Here is a 25,733-nt window from a genome sequence, read left to right as displayed (position 1 = left end):
AATTTTAAAGACACCCAGCTGGTTTTCATGCCTAAGGCAGGACTAGAATTTTAAAGACACCCAGCTGGCTTTCATGCCTAAGGCAGAACTAGAACTTTAAAGTCACCCAGCTTGCTTTCATGCCTAAGACAGAACTAGAACTTTAAAGACACCCAGCTGGCTTTCATGCCTAAGGCAGGACTAGAACTCCAAAGTCACCCAGCTGGCTTTCAAGCCTAAGCCAGGACTAGAACTCCAAAGTCACCCAGCTGACTAGTCCAGGCAGGACTAGAGCTCATGGTCTTCTGGTTTTTAGCCTGATGTCTTACCCACTGGGTCAAACTGGCTCTCTTTGCAGTGTGTTGTGACAGAGCACTATTCAATGTACATCACTGCCCTTTCAACATAATCTTTTATTCCTCCAACTATATTAAGCATGAACCCAGCGCTGAAAGGTTGATCAGCCTTGGCATAGATCTTTGTCCTATCACACCCAATGATTCTTTAATCTCACATTTAAAAAAATACTGAGGGAGTGAGTGTGAGAGAGAGAGTGAAGGAGAGAGGGAGAGAGGAGGGAGAGAGAGGGAGAGAGAGAAGGAGAGAGAGAGAGAGAGAGAAGGGGAGTGAGAGAGAGTGAAGGAGAGTGTGAGAGAGGCAGAGAGAATGAAAGAGAGTGAGAAGGAGAGGGGAGAGAGAGAAAGGAGAAGGAGAGAGAGAGGCAGAGGGAGTGAGAGAGAGAGGGAGAGGGAGAGAGAAAGAAGGAGAGGGAGAGAAAGAGAGAGAGAGAAAGAGGGAGAGAGAGAGAGAAAGAAGGAGAGGGAGAGAGAGAAGGAGAGAGAGAAAGAGGGAGGGAGAGGGAGAAGGAGGAGACCAGCAGCAGACTGAACCAAGATCTATGCCTTACATTTTCTTTTTTTTAATTGTTTGCCAGCAGCTTTAACTGTGACATTTGATGACCTTAATCTGCTGGAGGCCAAACAACGCTGACATTTTAGCCAGTAGAGCAAGAACCTGATACTTCAAAAATGATGCCCTCAATTATGTGTCGAGGTTAGCACCTGGGTTAATGGAGAGCCAAATCTTTCTTAGATGGGAAGATTCACAAAAGATGTGGACCACAACTAAGGCTGATGCCAGGGACTTTGGAAACACAGCTGAGTTTTCAAAACAAAGCCCTGCTTCCTCCATTTTCTTTTGTAACCCGAGATAGGAGATTTGCACGGGGCACTTTGCTTATGCCCCCAGAGAGATTTAGGTAGCTCAGTTTTAAATTGGCTTAATCTGTGATTAGTGCAAAAGGTAGACAGATGTTGGCTTCGTGTTGTGTTTGGTGCATATATATATCTAGCATTTTGCTAGAACAAATTTCTGGTCCAATATTTTAATTTGCCTTTGGGTGTTTTTTTTTTAATCTTTGAGAAAGATGTCTTTATTTTTTATAGGTTCAAAAGTTTTATTTATTTTAAAACAAATATTTCATCATTCCTCAATCAGTAAACATCGAAGTACAATTTTTTGTATGTCAAGATAGTTCTAGTTTCTAGCCTAATGTATGCCCCTCCCTCCCTCCCTCCCTCCACCCCCAACCCCCCTCCTCCTTCCCCCCCCCGACTTCCCAGAACCCGTACACGGTATGGATTTTTAACAAACACAGTCTAAAATCTATTGAGAAAAAAAGAAATAAAGAAATTAATGACATTCTACATTGACCTTAGCTTCTTCTTGCTGAACTAACTTTAAACAATTTAAATCATTTCTGATCTTAAGCATAGGCTAACTGGAATTTCTTGGTCCCGTATTTATTTTGTATATAGTCAATCCATTTTTTTCCAGTCTCGTTTATATCTCTCATTTGAGTGATCTTTAAGATATGCCGATATTTTAGCCATCTCGGCTAAGTTTGTAACTTTCAATGTCCATTCTTGAGTTGTGGGCAAGTCTTCCTTCTTCCAGTATTGCGCCACCAACAGTCTTGCTGCCGTTATTAGGTGCAGAATCAAGTTAGTCTCTACCACTGTAAAGTCAGTACATATACCTAGTAAGAATAACTGAGGAGTAAACTTTATCCTTCTTTTAAAGATATTTTGCATAATCCACCATATTTTTATGCAGAATGCCTTAACCTTGCCTTTGGTTTTGATGAAATGCATTTCCCAAAAGAAAACTACAAGGGGTTATTTTTTGCTTCTCAACAAATACAGGGCATAACTTGATAGCAGAAGGTCATGAAATCATTTTCAAAGGCAACAGATTTGGAGACCAGTCAGAGGAAGTGAAGTGTTGAGATGAGTGATCCATATGATGATCAGTGTAGTCGACACTCATGGTTTCATGATTTTGGATTGTGTTCCAGTAAAAGAAAATGGGATTCAAGTCAAGGTCATTGTGGTGAGGGCTATTATTCTGTGGGCAACAGGCTAGAAACCAGGAGAAAGTGAGTTCTAATCATCTTAGTAATGAAAGCTGGCTGGATAACTTTGGGCCAATCACCAGGAGACTGTGAGTTCTAGTCCCACCTTAGACATGAAAGCTGACTGGGTGCCTTTTGGCCAATCACCAGAATACTGTGAGTTCTAGTTCCATCTTGGGCATCAAAACTGGCTGGGTAGCTTTGGGCCAATCACCAGGAGACTATGAGTTCTAGTCCCACCTTAGACATGAAAGCTGACTGGGTGCCTTTTGGCCAATCACCGGAATACTGTGAGTTCTAGTTCCATCTTGGGCATCAAAACTGGCTGGATAACTTTGGGCCAATCACCAGGAGACTGTGAGTTCTAGTCCCACCTTAGACATGAAAGCTGACTGGGTGCCTTTTGGCCAATCACCAGAATACTGTGAGTTCTAGTTCCATCTTGGGCATCAAAACTGGCTGGGTAGCTTTGGGCCAAACACCAGGAGACTGTGAGTTCTAGTCCCACTTTAGGCATGAAAGTCAGCTGGGTGACTTTTGGCCAATCACCAGAATACTGTGAGTTCTAGTCCCGCCTTAGGCATGAAAGCTGACTGGGTGACTTTTGGCCAATCACCAGAATACTGTGAGTTCTAGTTCCATCTTGGGCATCAAAACTGGCTGGGTAACTTTGGGCCAATCACCAGGAGACTGTGAGTTCTAGTCCCGCTTTAGGCATGAAAGTGAGCTGGGTGACTTTTGGCCAATCACCAGGAGACTGTGAGTTCTAGTCCCGCCTTAGGCGTGAAAGTCAGCTGGGTGATTTTGGGCCAATCAACAGGAGACTGTGAATTCTAGTTTGGCCTTAGGCATGAAAGCCAGCTGGATGACTTTAAGCCAGTCGCTCTCTCTCAGTCCAATCTGCCTCACAAGGTTGCTGTTCTGTCTCACATACCTTTCCCTACCCTGTGCAGCCACATAGAGAGGGATTTGAGGACTCAAAATGTATGGAAAGAAAATCCAGAGAGAGTTCTGTCCACATGGTGGTGACTATGATTGGGACAACAGAGATTATTTTTTTGAAAATAGTAAAGATGATAACAACAACAACAACAACAACAACAACAAGTTGCAACAACTGTGGTGACATGGAACATGCCTTCTCTCAATTTCATTGTGTTGGAAGGAAAAATCCATCTGTTTCAATTCCAAGGTGGGAGAAAAACACTGGAAATAAAATGGAGGCTGCAGGCTGATTAGAAAGAAGGTCCATTTATTGGTGAACAGAGACCCCAGGATTCTGAAAGGGTGTTGGGCAATTCCTATTGTGGCTAATGGCTTTTGTCCTGGGTTGGATCTTGGCTGAGGGGCTGTTTGTTCTAATCCTACCATTCCACTTTTGTTAGCTGTCAAACTTTGCTGCAAGGCGTTTCAAAATATCCTGTCTTGAATAGGCTTCTGCTGGCAAATATTTGCTTTGCTTACGAATGGAGCCATCTAGACAGTTGGCGTCCTCTTTCAATAAGCTCTTTATCTCCTTAAGGGCTGGCATCTGCTGTGGGCTATTGAGAAAGACTGGGGGTTGCTTTCTGCCTCTAAAAACAAGTTTCTCCATTTCTCCTTTAGGGAAATATAATAGTCTGCCTTATTTAATATTTCCCAAAATATCTCATTCTTCTACCACAATTGGTAGAGAAATGATGAGGATTTAGATCAGCTGCAAACCCAGTTTATGCATATAAAAGTCTGTAAATTTGTAGGTTTAATATAATCTTGATCCACCAGCAGAGGTCACTAGAAAGTCATGAAGAAATGATGGTACTCTATTTGAATGTAAGCCAATTTACTACCTAAGGCCTGCTGAAATCTCCTCACTCCTATTGCATTTAAATGTAGAGTTGTCCCCAGTGTTTCATCTATTTGAGGAAAATGAGGCACATGGCATTTCTCTTTTCTCCTCCTTTCTGCTTCTCTCCTCCTCCTCCTCCTCTCCAGTTCTCTCTCTCTTCAATTCTCTCTTCCCCAATTCTCTTTTTTCTTTCTCTTCTTCCTTCCTCTGAGTAGCCTTGAGCTTTGCTCATCATCTCTGTTCCTGCAAAAAGACCTCACCAGAGGGCAGAAAAAAAGGGAGCAGGACAGGACAGAAAACATACAGTGTTGAATCTAGAGGTCTTCTAGAATGTGGGCCCTGGTGCACAACCGGTGGTGGTATTCAGCTGGTTTGGACCGGTTCAGGTGAACCGGTAGCTTCAACGATCAGCTGGCCCTGCCAACTCACCCCTGCTCTATCCCCTCTTTTATTTCCTCCTTTCTAGCTCGTCTTGCTGATTTGGAAGGTAAACAGCTGAGCTTCTAAATGCTCCATTTTCAATGCTGCACGCATGCGCAAAGAACACATGTACGCTCAGTGCACGCTCATTGAACAGGTTGTTAAACTGGCAGCATCCCACCACTGTGTGCACAACCACTGTCTGTGGGTGAATTGTGATATCATCCCACTTTTCCTTCAGTTGACGGCCTAGCCTCAAGCCAGCATCGTATCTCACGTCTTACGTTATTCACGATCTGCCAGGAATTGCTTCTTGGTAGACAAATAGCTACCACATCTGGACTGTCAAAATTCAATTGTTGGCTAGATGGGAGTAAAAGATTTTAAGTCTGTTCTGTAGCTCCTTGCTGCCACCTAGACATTATTTACATTTTGACAGCCCAGGTTTTTTTTTTTTTTTTTAAACGTATTTTATTGGCAGTTTTTTATTTTGTGGACAGTTTATTAACTGGGTCAAATCTTTTCTAAACAACGCTAAAAGTAAAAAAAGGCGAAAGATTTATACGATCTGAAGAGAAACCAGAACGCTAAAAGTAATAATGCAAATAAGTATGTATAATCCTAATCTTCCAACTTCAACAATACTATTCTCTCTTCATAATTCTTTATCCTTTTCCCCATTACTTCATTTAAACATAGATAACATTTGTATTTGTTAACCCCTACTAAATTACTAATATTTAATATTTTAAGTTGCTCATTATTCCACCATAACTTCAATATGCCAAATGTGTAGGATTACTAATAAAGCCAAATATTAACAATATTTAATCAGCCCTTGGAGTATATCTCAAAATCCCCAACATGTCTAATCCTTAATATTTTAAATTCACAATATATTTTAACACACTATTAATGTTGATAATACAATTAGATTACCTAATCCTAAATTTCCATCTACCTAAGCTTTATTTTTAGTTAGAATAGGTTGAATTGCCTGTTAATATATATACTATTATTTTCCCTATTTGTATTTTTCCATTTTATTAATATGTTTTCTCATTAGCCATCATCTCTTAACCTTCATTTATTGATTTTTTTAGTCAGCCTTTCATCTCTCTCTCTATTGGAATCTTGTCTAAATCTTTCTTTTTTCTATTATAAACTTTTAAGGAGTTATCTAATTGATTCCTACTTATTAATCCCTTTTCTTCTTTATTTTTAGCTTCTTGCATTCCATTTTGATTTTTCCTTTCCACTGCTTTTTCTAATTTCTCATCTATTTCCTGAATATCATATTGCTCTTTCCCCTCCAATTGTTGAATGACTTCTAAATTTATTTCTATGCCTTTAAACAATCCCCTTGTCTTTATTGTTCTTTATAGTTTCATGCACACTTTTTAACATCAAAAATATTTCTAAGAAATTTCAGATAGCTTATGACTAAAGAAACAAGGAATGATATAATTTGTTTAGAGCTAGCCTAGCAAGGAGGAATTAAAGCTCAAATGAAAGATGATATTAACTTCTTTTTAAGTTTATTTTAGAATGTTTTTGTTAAAGATCTATACCCTGTATTGGTTCTGGGAAATCGGGGGGGGGGGGGGAAGGTGGGGGGTTGGGGGGCAAGGGGGGGAGGGAAGTAAATATTTATAAAAGTTTTTTTTCAAAATTTTCATTAAAAATATATCTATATATTTCTTATATGCCTTTATTATCCCCAGTAGATTCATTTTATAACAATTTAATAAAAATTACTCAGTATGTTTTTTTTATTCCAATGTCTCAATATTTTAAAAACCCCGCTTAATAAAATTTCATCAATTCCATAATTATAACTCCAACATACCTAAATTTATAATCTTTAAAATTGTTTAGTAATTTACAGCCTTATAGTGTTCCAATTCTATATCTTCCCAATTGGCCAAAGTTTTATTTAACTTTCCTTCTTTTCTCTTTTCTTCTATCACCTTTCTTCTTTTGTCTCATATCTATTAAGTAACATTAAAGATCCCCAATCCAAATTAATCCAATAGAGTCCTCCAATCTTTCGGATCCATAATTCAATAGCCAATTTTAATAAAAATTTAGTTATTTACAAGTTAGTTCCTTTTATAAATCTTCAGAAGGGGGAAAAAAAACTCATTAAGTATTCTCAAATTATCCAAGTCATCTTCAAACATAAAGTCAAGGTCAATCCGTCTTCCAGATGTTGTTACTTCTATTTTGTGTATTAGACTTTATGTGCATTGAATTCACTTTCACTGAGTATACTGCAGCTTTAGTGCAGCTTCCAGTAGATGACTCTCTTATTCCCAAATCCAACGTTAAACAATCTGTCAAAAACAGTTAATTATCTGACGAAAGCAGGGGGTTTAGAAATACAAATAAACAAGACAGTTTCTCCCGAAAATCACCTTTCAAATTGTTTAAGTTTTTTTCAGGCTTTCTGTGTTTTAAAGCTTCCTTTGAGCTTCTTTCATTTCTTGTTTTTCAGGATTTCCCCCCTTCCTTCCATGTATTTAATTGCTGCTTACTTAGGCTTGGAAGTTCTCTTTTAGAATTCTTGCACTTAAAGAGTAAAAGTTGGTAATGATCTCACTCGGTTTCAATGTTCCATCCACGAACTGCTCCGGCACAAATCGTACAGTCTCGGTTGTCCCAGCTTTAGGAATACAAAAAATGGCCATTGTCACTGCTGCCATTCAGGATAGCTTGCTTCAGACCGAACAAGGAAATTGTGAGTGCCTCATGGTGAGTGAAGCACCTCTCCCTCCTTCACCCCCCCTACGACAGCTGTTACCGGCTAGACTTTTCAAGGCTTGGTGGAGCTTGCTTTTTTCCAGCTGTTCTCACTGCGACATCAACCGGAATCTCTTGACAGCCCAGTCTTATTTGCACAGTCTGAGGTGAATTCTCCAACAAAGGTTGATTAGCAGCAAATCTTTAAAAACTGGGCCAGTCAGGCCTAATGCTTACCAGCTCATGAGATTCTTGCCGCCTGTCAAAATGCTCATCCCCACTCCCTCACTTTTTCTCACCGAAATGATAAGCTGAGCTATTTCTTGGGTTTCTGTTTTGGACAGCAGGGGGTTGATTTCACATTTTAATGGTTACCTGCCATTAACCACCTGATGCTGATGCTGACACTGGATGAACAAAAAAGAAGAAACCTCAGTTGAAAAAGATTGGCAAAATGAGAGACAGGCAAGGACAGTGAAAAAAAGCTTTTGAAAACAATTCACATCCCCATATCTCCACTTATAGACAGCAAATGTAGTCTATGTGTAGGAGGAATAATAGCTGTGATAGAAAATGCTTCATTGTGTTTTATTTCTGGCAGTCCCATTTCCTTCTGTTTTCCATTCATGAACATCACACTCATTTTGGGTTTTTCTTTTGTGTGTCCCCCCCCTTCCTCTCTTTTGCATCTGTGCATGTTTTATTCCGGACGTGGGAAACGTAACACCTTATTCACCTTGCAGGAAATTGTACTCTTAACAAAAACCTCTAAGGCTGGATAACGTGTCAGTATATCAAGGAGGGGAAAAAAAATGCCAGCCAGTTCACTTCTGACAAGAAAAATAGTTCCATATAATTTTATGTCAAATGACTGACATAAAGTCCAAATTTAAGTTCTATTAAAACCCAATGGATAACTTTTGACCACTGAATAAACAGCATCACAAAAAATAGAACCATATGAAAAGGATGGATTACTCTCCAATAGAAAATAATATCTGTAGTTCAGGGTTGAACTGTGCAGTTCTTGGGTGCTCCTTGAGCTGGCTTGTTTGCTTGCAGGCGTTTCATTACCTAGCAAGGTGTTCTGACCCCCCCCTCCATACGGTGAGTCACACCGACCCAAGGTTACTGTTAGCCACACTTTATTCACAATAATTACTCACAGACAAGACTTTGGCAGCAACCCAGACTCCCACAGATAAGAGATACACACAAGAGCTTCTCCAGCTTAGTAAAACACTTGTGTCCTGCAAAAGGTCTCCTCCCAAAGTCTCTTCTTATATACTCTCTTGGGAGGAGCCCAAATCACAACCACCTGGGCCCGATTATCTTCTATGTCTCCGTAATTGCTGCCTGCGCTTATCCACCCTTCTTTGCCTGGCATCCGGGACCAACTCCCTTTGCTCCTCCTCACTGCTCCAGGGCCTGATGTCAGGGACAAACTCCCTTTGGCTTTCACTGCTGCTCCATGCCTCAGGCACCTCCTGGTGGCCAACCAGCCTCTCTGGTCCCTGCTCGGAGTCTGCACCCTGCCCAGGGTCCTCCACATCTTCCAGAGCCGACTCATAGGGTCCCTCACTATCAGAGTCTGTTGGCAGCTCCAACAGCTCCTGCTGGGCCACAACCTCCTCAGTACATTACCTCCCAGTCTGATAATGAAACATCTCCAAACAAACAACCAATCAAAGAAGAGGACCAAGGAACCTACAGGTTTCTCTCCTGCAGTACTGCTTTCCATTCCCAGAAATATAAAAAGTTGTTTGCTGAACCGTGGATTCATTGTAGAGATGCCTTCTGCCTGATAAGGAACCATTCATGGGATTGAAGATCTCTGAGCTTCTTGAATGGCAACCGCAGTGCCCCTCTGCAGAAATGCTTGTCTCTGAGACTGTACACAGAATAATGAAACCAGATTTGACTTGGAAGCAGAAGTGAAATTCTACTGCGAATAGGCAAATGAGATTCTCCTGGTCGGTCAGCCTCCATCCAGTGCAGGTGCCTCTGGATAATGTAGCAAGGTGTATTTGCTGAACACTACGCTGGAGGCCAGAGAAGATGGGCTGAGTCAGGAACATGTTGCAGTCAGTTCTTTTCGTGCACGGTCCCAGAGCCACAGTGGCCTCTCTCGTTGCACGTAAGTTGCTTCAAGTTTGTATCCTTTCTGACACTCCGCAAAGTGGAGAGTAAAGTTGATTGGATGGCATTTTAGTTGAGAGGATTGTCTTAAAAGCAGATGGGATTTACCATGACAATGCTTTGCAAAATAAATATTATGGGAGATTGCACATAATGATTAAACAAATTCTTTGCTTTTTCATTGCCATCCTCTTTTGTGAGCTTCGTTTTAATTGATGGGCAGATAGTATCCAAACACATTTGTTGCAGGATCCAATCTGGGTCGATCACCAGGACCAGAAGTTTTGTCTTCTGAGATTTTGTACTCCTGCCGGAGTTCATCTTCAAGGAACACATGGATTCTTCATTATGGACTGATTTGTTAGATTTCTCTTCTGTCTTTCTGTGATGGGTTCCAAAATAGAGACACCCCATTCAAATAAATCATATATGCTTGGAGAAAAAAAAGAAGCATTAATACTTTGTCCATCAAATTCTTTTACAAACCTAGGGTTCCATGAAACACAGTTTCATGTCAAGCATAGTGAGGAAAGTCTATTTAAAACATTTCAAATAATGTTCAGGATTTGGTCTTCAATTCTTACTTTTCCTTTGGCATCAACTCAACTATACAACTTCTAGGAAAAAAAGACTGTAATCACATGGATTGTAATAGTCATTAAAGAATGCTACCCAAACCAGATCTGCTTATGGCAAGAGCCCATCCTTAGTTCTTCTCAAATTTGATGGCTACCAACTCTGGATTGCAAGATCTCAGATGAAAATGGTAGCAAAACCTGGGTTTGTTTTATATCTCTTTGCTGCCGCCTAAGATGGTCCCTATCGTGACCCATCAAAACCGCGGTAGACAAAAGCGCGCTCGACGAAAGCGCGTACCTGACATCATCATCAGCGCGACGAAAAAAATTAAAAATAAATTAAATTGAAATTAAAATAAAATTAAAGCAAGCTGATTCACATAAAGGTAAGGGTTAGGTTTAGGGTTAGGGTTAGGGTTAGGGTTAGGTTAAGGGTTAGGGTTAGGTTTAGGGTTACGTTAAGCGTTAGGGTTAGGTTTAGCGTTAGGTTAAGGGTTAGCGTTAGGTTTAGCGTTAGGTTAAGGGTTAGGTTTAGGGTTAGGTTTAGGGTTAGGTTAAGGGTTAGGGTTAGGGTTAGGTTTAGGGTTAGGTTTGGGGGGGTTAGGGTAAGGTTTTCGCTTTAATTTTAAATTTACTGCTCACAGCGTGATGTTTTCATTGCGCTGTGATGACGTCACGTACGCGCTTTCGTCGAGCGCGCTTTTGTCTACCGCGGTTTTGTGGTGGAACCGGTCCCTATTTTTTCAGCTCTGAAAAGCCCTACCAACTGCTCAGCTAAGACACCTTTCAGTTCCAAAAGACCTGAACAAAGGAATCAACTCATTTGAGCAGCAACTCCAGAGGTTCCTTGAAAATATATTGTCAGAGCAGGCAATCAAGACTCCCCACTGCTTAAAGATGGATACTGCAGAATCTCCAGCAAGTTGAAGTACCATCCAATCAGGAACCATCAGGAACCCACTATCCCTCATTACAGTCCATTTCAACTTGCTGATGGGAAGCATTAAGAAGAACTGCTTTCCGTTTTTAGAAACATTCATAAGGAGGTAAGTGATTGAAGGCAATTAGAACCTGGGTTCTCCAGCTTTTCATATTTTGGTGTCTTTTAGGTATGTCCTAAGAATTCCTCACCAGCAGGGCCATGCTGAGAATGGTAGATCTTGCTTGGGATGTTAAATTTAGGATGTTAAACTTTACTGGCTCCCACAGATCAACCTGTTGCTTGAGTTAATGTTTACAAAGATCGTTGAAGACAGAATACACAAACACTATAGTAGTAAAAGTTTGTCCTGCCAAAGAGTCAGATCATCTTCTGGATGTTCTTTGCCCAATTCTGTGTGTGTGTGTTTGTGTTGTGTTTTAAAAATGCTGTGTGTTGGACGCTTGACACTGTTGCTTTTCTTAAACCTTTTAAAATAGCCACTCCTCTCTCTTTTCAGTCAGGTTATATAATAAGCCACACTCCTCATTGTGCTATTGCGTATAGATGAGTTGGCAGGTGGTTTGAGCTAAGACATTGATTCATAAATGCCAAAGAGGCCCTTAGCTTGTCGCTCTCTGATGCAAGAACTGGTGGACCAAAGCAACCCAGGAATTCAATTTACTACTTCGCAGGTACCAAAAGCTTGATTGGCGGGCAAAGATTGGGGCGGCTTTTCCCTCTACATTCCTCGCAACATTCTTTACTCTTTAGCAGGGGAGGAAAAAGAGGTAAGAGAAGCGATTGTATCTTGATTTCTTAAACAAGAAAAGCTTAATTCATTTCTAACATCTCTCTGAAGACTTGGTTCACGTGATACATTTCCCTGAACATCTGCAGAACATGTTCAGCTTGGATAGCTTGAACTTGGGTGAAGTTGTGAGTTGTCGGGTATGCTGGGTCTAGAGAAAAGAAAGACTAGGGGGGACATGATAGCAGTATTCCAGTATTTGAGGGGGTGCCATAAATAAGAGGGGGGGGGGTCAACTTATTTTCCAAAGCACCAGAAGACAAGACGAGAAACAATGGATAGAAACTGATCAAGGGGAGAAGCAACGTGGAAGGAGAAACTTCCTAACAGTGAGAACAATCAACCAATGAAACATCACTGGAGGCTTTTAAGAAGAGACTGCCTGAAATGGTACAGGTCTCCTGCTTGAGAGGGGGGTTGGATTAGAAGACCTCCAAGGTTCCTTCCTGCTCTTCTCTGATTGATTGTTGTTCCTTTTTTTGTCTTTCTGAGGTTGAGATGTTGTGCAAATCATTTAACTACTTGGTGCAATGTGCAAATTTAAAATATGGAATAATTCAACAAACAGAACAAGCATATATTCTGCAGTGTATACCCTGTCTTTGTCCTCGGAGCTTTCTTACCCCAAGTTCAAAGCTGAGGTTCTGTCAAATGGACAGATGACTAGAGAGACAGCCAGGGATAGCGAATAAAAGCTTACCTGAGACTTGGTTTTAAGTTCCTGCTTAGCTCTTTGGTGATTCTAGGCTAACTGCCATCTCCCCACAAAACCATCTCAAAATCTTACTGAAGCAGGATTAAGCCCCATGATATCCGTTCATTTAAGGAAATGATAGGGAAAAGTTACAGCTCAGAAAGAGAGAATCAAGGCTGAGAGGACCTTAGGTGAAATCCTTACGAGCTGCCATCAATTTTAATTGTTTATTTATTTCTCTTTGTTTGTTTTTGTTTATTTATTTAGTTTGTCAAACATGTAAAAGATAACAGTTATAAGTATAAACATAGAGAGCCAAGGTGGTGCAGTGGTTAAATGCAGCACTGCAGGCTACTTCAGCTGACTGCAGTTCTACAGTTCGGCTGTTCAAATCTCACCGGCTCAGGGTTGACTCAGCCTTCCATCCTTCCTAGGTGGGTAAAATGAGGACCCGGATTGTTGTTGGGGGCGATATGCTGACTCTGTAAACCGCTTAGAGAAGGGCTGAAAGCCCTATGAAGCGGTATATAAGTCTAACTGCTAACTAACTAACTAACATAGGTATGAGCACAGGAAATGGGTAGGAATAAATGGAGACAGTAGAGCAGGGACGATAGGCACGCTGGTGGGCTTATGCAGGCCCACTTATAGACCTCTTAGGAATGGGGTAAGGTCAACAGTAGTTGGTCTTAGATTAAAATTATGGGGGGTTTGGGAATGTAACAACAGAGTCAGATAGTGCATTCCAGGCATTGACCACTCTTGCTGAAGTCATATTTTCTGCAGTCGTATTTGGAGCGGTTTACCTTGAGTTTGTATCTATTGTTTGCTCCTGTATTATTGTTGTTAAAGCTGAAGTAGTCATTGACAGGTAGGACGTTGTAATAAGTAATTTTGGATACTACGTTTAGGTCAGACAATAGGTGGCATATTTCTAGGTTGTCCAAGCCCAAAATTTCGAGTCTGGTGGCATAAGGGGTTCTATTGTGAGCAGAGGAGTGGAGGACTCTTCTCGTGAAATACCTCTGGACCCGCTTGATTGTATTAATCAAGGGTGGGTTCCTGCCAGTTCTAACCTCTTCTATAGAAGAGGTTCCACAAATCTACAGTGCTGTTTAGAACTGGTTCCAGCTCCCTTCCCCCACCTGTCCGCACATCATCAAGATGAAGAGCGAGAGGAGGAATTCTGGGAGTTGAAGTCCACAAATCTTAAAGCTGTCAAGTTTGAACACCCCTGGGTTTTTTTTTCTAAAGGGTTAGCGGTGCAAGGGTCTTATAACTTGACAGCTTTAAGACTTGCACACTTCAATGCCAGAGTTCCTGAGCCAACATGAGTGGAGGAGGAATTCTGGGAGTTGAAGCCTACAAGCGTTGTTAAGTGAGTTTCACCATATTTTACAAGTTGGCCACGCCCACCCAGTCACATGGCTGGCAAGTCACTCCCCCGGTCACATAGCCAGCAAGCAACTCCCACAAAGCAGGCCACACATACAGAAGAGGTTCTAAAATTGAAACCCACCACTGGTATTAATATCCAATATACAGTGTGGATTTTTTGCAATGGGACTGATTTTAGAGGCTCAGCAGTCTTACCTTTTAAACCTATCCCTTGGTTTTTACAATCACATGATAAGCAAAGCACAACATTCGAGTATTTATTGACTTTCTCGATTCATGGCTTCTGACTTCAGGTTTCAGCTCTTTTCAAATTGCCTTGCAAGTTTCTTCTTCTGGCAGGCCTGGAGGGTGCAGAGAGTCATGAATTGTTTTTTTTTTTTTTAATTATTATTAACGATGGTAAACTTATTTACAGCATAATATCTATCCAGAGTGGGTTTGATCATGTCAATTGCTGATACATATGATGAATTGCTTCCTGCCATTGTTAATCTGAAGATAGGCGGGGTGCATCTAAATGAGGGCGGTGGGAGAGACATCTTAACTTAATTTAGTTTAATTTATTTGATTTCGGTGCTGTTTGACTCTAAAATGACTCAATACAAACCATCAAATTAAGTTTTATAGGTTCCCTGCGCAAAAACAGAAAATATGTGTGTGTGCACATACTCACACAAACATACATTCTGTGCAGTGGTGGGTTTCAAAAATTGTTCGAACCTACTCTGTGGGTGTGGCCTCCTTTGTGGGAATGGCTTGCCACCCATGTGACCGGATGGGAGTGGCTTGCCGCCCATGTGACCGGATATGAAGATGCCGATGACACTTGTCAGAACCACCTTAAACTACCTCACACACAGCACTGGCAGGCATAAGAATATGATGTAAACTTGTTTTTTAAAAGGCATCTTTGGTTTGCGTTAAAACAACTTCAACACACGCAATGTTCTGATTGCACCACAAATGCAGTAGTCATCCTTACCTTTCACAGAGGCACTGAGTTCTATAAATATGAACATGATAGTGTAGAATAATCATATCCAAGGACCAGTGGTGGGTTTCAAAAAAATTTGGAACCTCTTCTGTAGGTGTGGCCTGCTTTCTGGGTCCATTGGTGGAACCTCTTCTAACCGGTTCGGTAGATTTGATGAACCGGTTCTACCGAATAGGTGCGAACTGGTAGGAACCCACCTCTGATTCTGTGTATATGAGCCTTGGACATGTTGAATAGCTCATGAATGGTGAATCAGGAGAGGATCCAGTTTTGTTTAGCGTTCCGGTTTTTGTAGTAGCCAACCAGATCCCATTGGGTTGTCACAAGAAGAAACAGAGAAATTATTCTCTCTCGCTATTTATTGCTTGCAACTTGATGAGCTGTGGTGGCTTAGTAGTTAGCATGGCATTATTAGACTGGTTGCTCAAAGTTGAAATCCACAACTACCCTTATGAGAACAGCAATTCTAGCTTATTTATTCATTCCTCCAGAAGTAGCAATATTTTGCTTAATTAAAATATGCAAAGTGGTTCCATTTAGATGTCTTAGATGGTAGATATCATGTTCCTGTCAATTTAAGTGGGGCCAGAAAGTTCATCTTTGTTGCTACCATAATCAAAGTCATGCCTTTCTCCTTCTATAGCTGTCCATAGCACATGTAGTATACCATATTGTAGCCGCCTGAAGGTATTTTCATTGGACTGTTCAAATATTTCAAATCAGTCATGCCTAACAAACGATCTAACGCTGGTGCACAGCTTGAGAAGCTGAGAATGCTTCCAGGATGTCCTTGGTCTGTCCTTTAGAAAGTGTTGTTTTTTTGGTGTTGACTGAAGTTGTGTGCAGTTGGTTTATAGAAGTCAGGAATGGTTTTTCTGCCCTTGCTTATCAGTTCTCAGTAAGACTTTAATCCCAGAGGCCATCAGGTCCAGGTCTTGAAAACAGCAAAAGGATATAGCAAGTGTACTTTTGATTTTGCTGACCACGTCCTCTGTTGCCACTAAGGCATTTTGCTGCTTGAGTGAAAGATAATATGGTGTCTGTATCTTTCAATACTTGGGATAACATCCTTCACCAGGTAGGCTTGATGAGGATAGGAGCTCTGGAGAGGTTAGGAGTCTGACACAATCCTGTCTTCTATCAGAGAGCAATGATGACAGATTCAGGAGCAATATCCTAGAACTACCATTTTTCTGACATTTGTTATTTGAGGCAGTTGGTGACCTGGCTTATGGTAGGGTTGGCTGTACTTCTCGCTTACCTTTTCCAAAGGCAAAATTAAGACATCCATTGTTGGAACAGGTGACATAATTATGATCTTCAGGTTACATTGCTTTTTAATAGAATAGAATGAAATTAGGAAAGAATGTTATATTCTAGAGTAGAGTAGAGTAGAGTAGAGTAGAGTAGAATAGAATGAAATTAGGAAAGAATAGAATAGAATAGAATAGAATAGAATGCAATTAGGAAAGAATGGAACAGAGTAGAGTAGAGCAGAGTAGAGCAGAGTAGAGTAGAGTGGAGTGGAGTGGAGTGGAGTGGAGTGGAATAGAGTAGAGTAGAGTAGAGTAGAGTAGAGTAGAATAGAATAGAATAGATATTGGAATGTAGAGTAGAGTAGAGTAGAATAGAATAGAATAGAATAGATATAGGAATGTAGAATAGAATAGATATAAGAATGTAGAATAGAATAGATATAGGAATGTAGAATAGAATAGAATAGAATAGAATAGAATAGATATTGGAATGTAGAGTAGAGTAGAGTAGAGTAGAGTAGAGTAGAGTAGAATAGAATAGAATAGAATAGAATAGAATAGAATAGAATAGAATAGAATTCATTATTGGCTAAGTGTGTGGACACACAAGGAATTTGTCTCTGGTACATAAGCTCCCTGTGTACATACAAACAACAAATGACAAATCATGATCATAATCATAAAATACAATCATCATAATTATAAGATACAACATTCAGTGAAAGCCATAGGATACTAAATAAGCAATCAACATAAATCACAAGATACAAACATCAAAGTTATAGTCATAAGAAGCTAAGGGAATAGGGAATAGGAAAGATGAGAAGGACAATAGGAATACAGCCTTACTAGATGATTTGACATTGCAGGGCATAAGACAGTGTTGTGGGAATTAGTTGTTTAATAGAGTGATGGCATGCGGGGGAGGGACTGTCCTTGTTTTTAAAACTGTCCTTTGTCCTTTAAAAGGAAAAGCAAATGAGACATGTTATAAGGTAAAAGTAAAGGTTCTCCTTGTACATATGTGCTGGTCATTCCTGACTCTAGGGGGCGGTGCTCATATCCGTTTCAAAGCCGAAGAGCCAGCGCTGTCCAAAGACATCTCTGTGTTCATGTGGCCAGCATGCCAAAGGCGCATGGAACGCTGTTACCTTCCCACCAAAGGTGGTTCCTATTTTTCTATTTGGATTTTTACATGCTTTCAAACTGCTAGGTTGGCAGAAGCTGGGACATGTAACGGGAGCTCACTCTGTTACGCGGCACTAGGGATTCGAACCACCAAACTGCCAACCTTTCTGATCCACCTTTCTGTCTTAGCCACTGATCCCCCATGTCCCTGAGACATGTTAGGGAGATGTATAAATCTGAATATATGACAATATTTCCTATTTAGCCAGCAACTAAACCCAAGTAACCAGAATCTTATCTATTTGGGGAAATTCTCCAAGGATTCTTTTTCCTTCTGTTGAGTTGTGTCTGATTTTTGGGAAACTGCTTGGACAAGTCCCTGCAGTTTTTTTTGGGGGGGGGGGGGCAGTTCTGGTTACCACTGCCTCCTTCCCAGGGCTGAGAAAGAGTGGCTGGCACAAAGTCACCCAGTTCGGCTTTGTGTCTAATGAGGACTAGAACTCACAATCTCCTGGTTTGTAGCCTGATGCTTTAAGTACTACACCAAACCGGTACAGCAAAGAATTGTAAGCAGAGCTAAATATCAAGTCTCATCTGAGCTCCTTTATATGGAACCTGGGACTGTGCCGTTTTATGCGCAAAGCCCATGTACTTCCCCTGTTCTGCAGCCCTTCCTTAAATGCTGATTTATGGGAGTATAATAAACACACCTGCATGCATGAGAATACCATTTTCAATAGTTATAATTTTAGCCATGCTCTTAAAAGAGCAGAAACATATTATCCCGTTTCTTCAAAAATAAGACCTCCCTGGATAATAAGTCCAATCGGAGGTTTGAGCGCATGGGCTAAAATAAGTCCTCCCTCCCAAATAAGCCCTCCCCAAAAATATTGCAACACAGCAGCAGCCATGAGGTGACCACACTTGCCGCCTCCTGCACCTCAAAAATAATAAGACCTCGGTTGGAGGAGGAGCCAATGGCACAATGATACAGATATGCGGTCTTGATGCTCCGAGACCGCAACTGATACTTTTGCTGCTGGGTGGTCCAATTGGATCTAAACCATCCCAAAGAGACAGTAAACAGGAAGAATAGGTCTTGCTGACCTCAGGGACACCGCAAAGTCCCTGATCGATGCAAGATAAGTTCTTCAAGCTGGTGACAAAAAATTCAGCCAAGGCTGATGAAGTTGCGGTGGCTCCAAAACAGAAGGATATGGAAAGAGAAAGTGTTTCCAGCTGGTGAGGAACTTTTATTCTTTTAAAAAGAGACTACCTATAAAAAACTTAAAATTAATTTAAATTGGAGAATAGAAGAATCAAGCGGCGGAATTAAATTTGAAACGGTTTTGGACAGTGAAATTTGAAATTTAATAAAATTTGTATGCCACCCACTCCCACGGGACTCTGGGCAGCTTACAGACAAGATAAAAGCATTTAAAAATTAAAGTTAAAAATACAGTTGTTAAAATTGCACACCATCCGTTCTGCCTAAGTGGGGCTGGACATTGATCAACAGCCCCAGGCTTGCCGGAACAGCCAGGTCTTATAGAAGATTATCTTACTTCTTAAATGCTATCTTAATGGATGGAATTTATGCAAGCCTTTTAAAACAAATGGATTAAGTTTTCTTCTTCTATTTTTTTTATTATTCTCTGTAACCTATGGTCTAAAATTTTCATTTTGCATTACTGTGGGTGTTCTTCTAACCCATTTAAAAATTGGACACTTTTTTCTAACTTGAAATACAAAAAAGATACAAAAGAAATAAAGATATTTGCAACAATAACACAGCTACTCGGAGGCTGGGAGGTTTGTGTATTGGAGTTTGTGTATTGGAAATGGAACACCTTTTTTTCTTTATTGATTGTTTTGGCTTGGCACTACAAGGTCTCACTGCTTGGCTATAGAGAGTGATAAGAAGGGAAGCACACAGATGTCCCTTTGAAGTATATCTTTAATCAGAGAAAAGTGAAAACAAACATTTTTGTGAATCTATGTTTAATTTTATTAACCTCCCAAGTTAGAGCAGCTGTGTTTGTTAGCTGAGAGAATGGCACAATTTCAAAAGCAAACAGAAATTTTAAGCTTGCAAAAGATACTTTTAGAAATACAGAAATTATCAAATACATATGAGAGGATAGAGAAGAAGTTGAAAGACTTAGAGCATATAACAGCAAAATATGATGAAGAAGTTGAGGATGTCTATCAAATGCAAAATGTGGTGGCTAAAACTCAAAAGATCGAAGTGGAAAATGATTATAAAGAGATTAAATCTGCTGATGTTTATGGTGATTGGTTTGTCTCTGAAAATGGAAAGAATGGAATACTGAAAGAGGAATTAAATGGAGAGGAAATTTATCCCAGAGGGTAAGATACAGAGGAAGAAAAAAACAAAGAATCTATGGATTCAAAGAGAGAAATTCTATTAGCAAAAGCATTGATAACACTGCTGACAATCAAAGATAAGCTTACTAAAGAAACAGAAAGAGGGCATCAAAATTACATGAGAGATCTTATAAGCAAGGAGTTGCTAAGAGGAGTTCATACAAAGTTGATCAAGAAGATGATTAGAGGACTGGCACCACAAATGGCAGAAGATATGAGACTGTTTTCCTATTGGAAAGATACAGGTTGATAGGTAGAAGAATATAATTTAAAACTAGTTAAACTTAGTGAAATTTATTGACAATAGATATAGTTTAAATAAATAATTGATAATGTTACCAGTGTATACAATGTGTAGTGTTATGATGAGTATAATTGGATATGAATATTGAATGGTACCCATGTAAGGAAAATTAGCAATCCCTTTGGATTATACATAAAAAGTTAATAATAACAATAAAAAAAGAACTAAGTCAGATACAGTTAAAGTTTTGATTATTAGGGGGAAAATGTTGTGACATAGAATATAGTCAAATAAAAGAGGAATAAGAATAACAACATATATAGAGATATGGATATAACATAAGGAAACTGGGTGTAAACTTTAAACAGTGATTTGGAAAGGAGGATTAGAAAACATTGTTATTAAATATTATGGATGTTTAGCTAGAATAGGACATAAGGATTTAGTGTTAGTGGAGGATTTTAGAAATAATAATTGAAAGGCCAGTATGTGGTTATGTATGACATTTTGGTATATTTTATGATGAAGGACGCTTAAACAATTATAGTCAAATGAAAATGGAGATATGATGATGGTGACTTGTATGAATATTTGAGTTAAAATACTTAAGTTAATATGAATTATGTTTGTTGACTGTGGAAGAGATGCACAAAAGTCTTTTTGTAACCAACTGATACACTTTCTACAGCATATAAAGAAGGATATTGTATTTGTTTTAAATTAAAAATATTTTTAAATTAAAAATAATAATAATAAGACCTCCCCCAAAACAAGGCCAAGCGCTTATTTTGGGGGTCAAAAGAAAATAAGACCCTGTTTTGGTCACCAAGAACAAAATGTGTGTTTGTGTTTCTTTATTAACCATCTCCCCCCCCCCCCCCATTTGCTGCTTATAGAGCAACTGCAGAAGAGAGCTTGTGTGGGGTTTGTGAAGGAGAAAATAGGTCAGCAAAACCCACCTCCAACCAATGAAATGGTTATTTCTCATTTCTGGATGACATCTCTGGATCCAATCCATTAAGTTTTGATCTTCTAATGGAACATTTTAAATCAGCTGTAAATAATTACACATTCCCTCCATCAATATCTTCTCTTTAGACCTTAGGCTGGGAGTATTTCAACATGGAAGTCTATTCTACACCCCCACCACCACCCAGATAGAACAAGGACAATCAGAACTAAGGTCAATGGATCTCCAACAAGCTTGGATTGTGGATAAGGGTGGCCCCAGTGTAATGAAATGAAAGCAACATGTATTATCAGGGCACCGCATGGAAAAGTTACAAATGCTGCTTCTTAAAAGCACCATGCAAAGTAGAATTGTTTGCATCTCATTTGCTTGGGTGCTTGTCCACTTTGGCAACCTAATACGTTGGTTCTCTAACTCACTCAATTCAGCTTGAAAACTAGCAACCTTTTGCAAATCAATTATGCTTAGAGAAAAAAAAATGTTGTTTTAACCATTCAGTCGAGGCCGACTTTTGGTGTCTTTATAGCAGTGGTGGGTGGCAGGCAGTACATCCCGGTACGGGTGTACTGGAGCCTGCCCGGAGCGCCAAATACCGTTCCGGAGGGCTCACCCGCCCACCCAAGCTCCTTATTGGTCTTTTAAGTCTTCTGCGCTTCTGCGCACGAGCATGGTACATACAGCGTCTGCGTGATGCTCCGCTGAGCAGCTGGAGCATCACAGAGGCTCCTGGAGGCGCTAAGATGATGTGGACGCCGCCGAGCCCGTTCCAACCGTACCAGTTGGAACGAGATCCAGAACCCACCACTGCTTTATAGACGAGTGTTCTCCAATGCCACTCCATCAAGTACAGCTTCTTTCAATTGTTGGATGTTCATTGTTGTATCGGTTTTGATGGTGTCAAGCCAATATGTTCTTTGCTTGCCCTGTTCTTCTTGGTCCACCAGCCATTGCTAGCCTCATTGACTTCTCTAGTGCAGTGTTTCCCAACCTTGGCAACTTGAAGATGTCTGGACTTCAACTCCCAGAATTCCCCAGCCAGCATTCGCTGGCTGGGGAATTCTGGGAGTTGAAGTCCAGACATCTTCAAGTTGCCAAGGTTGGGAAACACTGCTCTAGTGAATTTGCACACATGACGTCGCCAAAGTAACTCATATGTAGTCTTGTGATTTTTGGCTTCTGGTTGTATGTCTTATCGTGACCCGTCAAAACCGCGGTCCACTAAAGCGCGCCCGATCAAAGCGCGTACGTGACATCATCAGCAGCGCGACAAATAAAATTAAAAATAAATTAAATTAAAATTAAAATAAAATTAAAGCAAGCTGATTCACATAAAGGTAAGGGTTAGGGTTAGAGTTAGGGTTAGGTTAAGGGTTAGGGTTAGGTTTAGGGTTACGTTAAGCGTTAGGGTTAGGTTTAGGGTTAGGTTAAGGGTTAGCGTTAGGTTTAGCGTTAGCTTAAGGTTAGGTTTAGGGTTAGGTTTAGGGTTAGGTTTAGGGTTAGGTTAAGGGTTAGGCTTAGGGTTAGGTTTAGGGTTAGGTTTGGGGGGGTTAGGGTAGGGTTTTCGCGTTAATTTTAAATTTACCGCTCACAGCGTGCCGTTTTTGTCGCGCTGTGATGATGTCACGTACGCGCTTTCGTCGAGCGCGCTTTAGTCTACCGCGGATTTATGGTGGAACTGGTTTTATATGATTCATCACCTCTCTGTTAGTTGCTCTGGTTGCCCATGGTATACGCAATCATTTACGGCAGCATCACAGTCCAAAGGTGTCAATTCTTTTTTTTTAATTGAAAATTTTAGGAAAAAAAAACTTTTACAAATGTTTACCTCCCCCCTCTCCCCCCAACCCCCCACCTCCCCCCCCCGACTTCCCAGAACCAATACAGAGTATAAATCTTTAACAAAAACATTCTAAAATAAACTTTTAAAAAAGTTGGTATCATCTTTCATTTGAGCTTTAACTCCTCTTAGCTAGGCTAAGTCTAAACAGATTATGTCATTCCTTGTTTTTTCAGTCATAAACTATCTGGAATTCCTTAGTCCCATGTTTATTTTGAGTATAGTCAATCCATCTTCTCCACTCCAGTTTATATTTCTCATTTGAGTGGTCCTTGCTGATATTTTAGCCATCTCTGCCAGGATTGTTACTTTTAATGTCCATTCTTGAATAGTAGGCAAATCTTCCTTCTTCCAGTATTGCGCCACCAACAATCTTGCTGCCGTTATTAAATGCAAAATCAGGTTAATCTCTATAACTGTACAATCAGTAATTATACCTAACAAGAATAGGTGTCGATTCTTCTTCGATCAGCCGTTCTTAGTGTCTACAGCCAGAGAAACGAACTCATATAACTCAACATGACTCAGAGAAGACATTAGAAATGCAAAACGGGAGTTTTTAAGTGAAGATTATCAGTAAGGAAAGGAACAGGATGCATGTGCTAAATTTGATTTAAGTCATGCTGTATTGGTAAGAAGCTCGGTGCAGGCATTAAAAAAGTAGCAAAATGATGTGCCAATGGTGCAGTTATTTTTCCTTTTATGCAGCGTGTCTGTGACATCATTTCCAAAGAGACATCCCTTCACGTATGAACGTAAAAAGCTCTTTTCGAGTTTGCTGGTGTCTGTGTGATTGCATATTTTGATCTCTGCTTTACAACTCTAGCTGTAACCTTCTAATTTCCCTGAAAGGTTTAGGTTTATTAGAAGAGCCAAGGTGGCACAGTGGTTAAATGCAGCACTGCAGGCTACTGCTAGATCAGCAGTTCAGCGGTTCAAATCTCACCGGCTCAGGGTTGACTCAGCCTTCCATCCTTCCGAGGTGGGTAAAATGAGGACCCAGATTGTTGGGGGCAATATGCTGACTCTCTGTAAACCGCTTAGGGAGGGCTGAAAGCCCTATGAAGCGGTATATAAGTCTACTGCTATTGCTATTGCTATATTGCTATTAGATTTATATGCCACCCTTTCCCCAAGGAGTCAGGGCGGCGTACAGCATTAAAAGAAACACATAATACAAAAGTTAAAAAAAATTAAATAGAATATCCCAAACAAACCCAGTTAGAATTAACAATAATTAACATTCTTTCTCTGGGTCAGTAATCTGTATCTCTTTACAAGTTGTTGATTCATGGAAGAAGAATATATCAGAGGACAATGTGGTTTCAAGTGTGGTCCTGATGCATCTACTCTAACAATGAAGAGAATTCAGACTTTGCATCTGCCATGGGGAGGAGGGAGTCATGATGTTAATGCTGCATTTTCCCAAAGAGTTAACCAAGAATTGACATTGACTTATTGCCATATTTGTGCTGTGAACCTATCGCATATTCACTGAAAACCAGTCCCATTTCTCGAGGAGAGTTGGTACAGAATATATTGCATTATCCTCCCAAACCTTTCAAATATGGTTGACACCTCCAGTTCAAATGCTTTGGAACCTGGAAGTTACAATTGATCCATCTTGGGGGAGCTTGGTTAGGCGAGGAGGAGGAGGAGAAGAAGAAGGAAAGGAGGAGGGGGGAGGGGAAGAGGAAGGAAGAGAATTAGAAGAGGAGGAGGGAAGGAGACGGAAAGGAGGAGGGGAAGGAGGGGAAGAGGAAGGAGGAGGAAGAGAAGGAAAGGAGGGGAAGGAGAAGAGAAGGAGAAATAAAGGAGGAGGGGAAGAGGAAGGAGGAGGAGGAAAAGAAAAGGAGAAGAGGAGGGGGAAGGAGAAGGAAAGGAGGAGAGGAAGAGGAAGGAGAAGGAGGAAAAGAGAAGGAGGAGAGGAAGAAGAGAAGGAAAGGAGGGGAAGGAGAAGAGAAGGAGGAGGAGAAGGAGAAATAAAGGAGGAGGGGAAGAGGAAGGAGGAGGAGGAAAAGAAAAGGAGAAGAGGGGGAAGGAGAAGGAAAGGAGGAGAGGAAGAAGAAGGAGGAGGAGGAGGAGGAATGGAGGAGGGGAAGGAGGGGAAGAGGAAGGAGGAAGAAGAGAAGGAAAGGAGGAGGGGAAGGAGAAGAGAAGGAGGAGGAGAAGGAGAAATAAAGGAGGAGGGGAAGAGGAAGGGAGAGGAGGAAAAGAGAAGGAGAAGGGGAGGAAGAAGAGAAGGAAAGGAGGAGGGGAAGGAGGGGAAGAGGAAGGAGGAGAAGGAGAAGAGAAGGAGGAGGAGCAGGGGAAGGAGAAATAAAGGAGGAGGGGAAGAGGAAGGAGGAGAAGGAGGAGAGGAGGAGAAGAAGAAGAAGGAGACGGAGAGACTGTTTAGTTCTACAGAACTACATTTTGAGTTAATTCTTCACTCTTGCATTTTACAGAGGAAGACAGGCAGTCAGCAATCTCTCACATGACTCCCAATTTCATTGAGTTCTTTTCGGCTTTTTAATCATTAACCCCAAATGACGGTGGTCCCATGCTAAGAATTTGGTTTTGCTTACGAGCGAGTCTTGAATTGATGGCGCATTTCATGGATATTACAATACGCGACTTGATGAGGTTTTCATTTCTGTGCTTCGGTCCTTTCTCATCCTTGCTGACAAATTATGACCGACATGAGTGTTCTTAAATCAAATCTAAGCATCTCTCCTTTGATATATGGTTTGAAACGATGGGAAAAAACGAAGGTGGAAGAAAACAAGATTCTGGGTTAATTTGCATTCTTCTGAGAGGTTGGAAGTCAGCACAATGAAGCTTAAGGCTCAATTGCTCCGTCTCAGGGTGACTGAGTGCAGGCCTTACTATTAACTGGCTTTGGGTACCATGTCCTGAATTTTAACTTTTCCACATGCTTTGAAAATTCTCAGCCATGAAAAATTAATTAGAATATTTGAGTTTGCCACCTCAGCAGGCTTTCAAGAAGAGCCTC

General features: G+C 40.6%; 1 protein-coding gene across 1 annotated transcript in view; it reads left to right on the top strand.

Moving 5' to 3' along the window:
- The first annotated feature begins 11,598 nt into the window (after nt 1-11,598).
- The window catches only part of KCNJ1 (potassium inwardly rectifying channel subfamily J member 1), a 30,744-nt gene continuing 16,609 nt past the window's right edge, over nt 11,599-25,733 (top strand). Inside the window, exon 1 of the mRNA XM_087703779.1 lies at nt 11,599-11,809. The gene's annotated coding sequence lies outside the window, so the exon portion shown is untranslated. The remainder of the gene's footprint in view (nt 11,810-25,733) is intronic.

Source organism: Thamnophis sirtalis, unplaced genomic scaffold, assembly GCF_051295495.1.
Source record: "Thamnophis sirtalis isolate CommonGarterSnake01/CBP01778 unplaced genomic scaffold, rThaSir2_p1.2 scaffold_2, whole genome shotgun sequence".
In the NCBI taxonomy this organism is placed as follows: domain Eukaryota; kingdom Metazoa; phylum Chordata; class Lepidosauria; order Squamata; family Natricidae; genus Thamnophis; species Thamnophis sirtalis.
Note: the sequence above shows the minus strand (reverse complement) of the source record. Positions and strands in the feature narration are given on the sequence as shown.